This window comes from Gavialis gangeticus, unplaced genomic scaffold (assembly GCF_001723915.1).
Source record: "Gavialis gangeticus isolate Ggan-Ray unplaced genomic scaffold, GavGan_comp1, whole genome shotgun sequence".
NCBI lineage: Eukaryota > Metazoa > Chordata > Crocodylia > Gavialidae > Gavialis > Gavialis gangeticus.
Window position 1 is genome coordinate 17,398,779 of NW_017729015.1, and position 1,970 is coordinate 17,400,748.

Consider the following 1,970-nt stretch of genomic DNA (forward strand, 5'->3'; position numbering starts at 1 on the left):
ATGCCTGGGATTCTGTGCATGAGGATGGCAGCAGCTGAGGCACCTGCTCCCTCCCAGGCAGGGTAGAGCAGAGCAGGGTATGGTGGGGCACGCAGGGAGCCCCCGGCTGGGGCCGGCATGCTGTGGAGGAGAGCAGAGGAGGGTTCCGTTTCAGTCTCACCTGCACGCAGCTGATTGCATGTCAGACCCTGGAGGAACCCCATGGTAACTGCAGGGCACCGAAGCCCCTGTGCCAGCACTCACCGGCCACTCATCGCAAGCTCCACTTCAGCTCCACAGGGCTACAGGCAGCAGTCCCCAGCACAGGCACATGCCCTGCCCATTGGATGGAACCCCCCTGTGGCAAGGTAGTAGCCCTGGTGACTTGGAGGGGTGCTGGGGGGAGGTGCCAAAATACATGCCCACCCAGGGCACCATTTTCCCTAAGACTGGCTCTGCACTGAGGCTGCGTTGTTAGCTGTATCTAAGCTTGCATGTCAACATAACCTGTTGCCAGAGCAGAGCCTGCATGGCAGACATGTCCAGTTCTAGCACTGACCCTGGCTATCAGACCGGAAGGAGCTTGCTGGCCCAGGAAGTCTAGCCCATGGTGTTCACAGGCATCCACTCATCTAATGAGTCCTAAAAATTACTCACTACAATCCTTCCCCTGTGCTTCAACCAGCAGATCAAACCACATGCCCTGCCCAAGGCATGAGGAGGTCCCTCAGGTCGCCAAACAGATTGGCCTCCTTCCCCTTCACTCCTTCCTAACAAGCTGTTTATACCCTTTTGTCCTGCTTGTTTTTGCCAAGAGTGGGGCACAGAATGTTAATGACTCAGACACACTGCAATTTGGAACCATGTGTTCTGGACTGCTCTTGACCTTTACAAGATCCTGGAATCACAATTAGCCGCCTCTCCTGCCTCTTGCTACAAGGGAGAACATGCTGAAAATCTTAAAAGCCTCAACAAAGGTAAAGGTTCTGCCTCACTGCTGATGAAAAAATGATCTACAAGGAAATTGCTCTGAAACCGCTGTGAGTTTTCCTGCGTGTACAGCATGTGGAGTGGGGGTAGGAGGTGTTTACTTCAGGGAGCACAGCACTCATGAAAAGTACTTCACGGACAGCTGTGGAAACCAGAGTTCTCATCTGCATGGCCCAAACAGTAGCAGAGACAGGCTCTCTCACACTTTTCCTATTAATGAGCCTTAACCTTCAGTGGAAAAGGGCACTCGCTCTCCCGGGCCCTTGGTTTCCTTTGCTGCATCTGCCATTAAAGTTGTGATCTGGGAGGAGGAGTCTGGCAGGCACCACAGAAAAGTGAAGCATACAAGACAGCTTTCTATTTGATGCAAGCTAGCCTGGGACTTGGGACATCCTAGGTTCTACTTACACAGACGTGTTGTGTGGTCTTGAGCAAGTCACTCATGGCTCGTCTCTACAATGTCAGCAGAAGGGCCCAGGGAAGATGGGGCTGAGCATGTCCTCCTAGCCCAAATCTGCTGACATGCTCCAGAGCCAGAATTTGGCTATTGATTGTGCTCTGGTTTCATCCCCAGCACCTGCTCGCAGATCCATGATTGACTGAGAGGTCAAAAGCAGGTGCCAGGGAGAAGTGCACACCATATCATCAGATCTGGAGCATGCCAGATGACTCAGGAGGGTGTCCTCCCTGGGACCTTCTACATGGGTATGTGTGTGCGTGTGTGCATGCACGTGTGCGCGTGTGTGTTCTTCATGCCTGTACCTCAGTTTCCCTTAAAGAAAAACAGAACAGCATTTCCCTATTGCATAGGTCTTTGAAGGATCTCTGATATTTCAGTAATACTAGGAAAGGAAGATCAACAGATGGCACAATCCAACTAAAATGACAAAGCCCTGACAACACTGATGGGTAAAGACGCCCCAGAACAAAAGCAAGTGCCCTTAGTCACTGCAATCAGACATGGAATAGACTGCTGCCGGAGGCAGTTCAAGCACCCACTT

The 1,970-nt window shown here is 52.1% G+C and overlaps 1 protein-coding gene across 1 annotated transcript in view; it reads right to left on the minus strand.

The window, feature by feature from the left end:
• Positions 1-1,970, minus strand: part of RHCE (Rh blood group CcEe antigens) — a 27,785-nt gene that overhangs the window by 15,287 nt on the left and 10,528 nt on the right. The gene's annotated exons all lie outside the window — the stretch shown is intronic.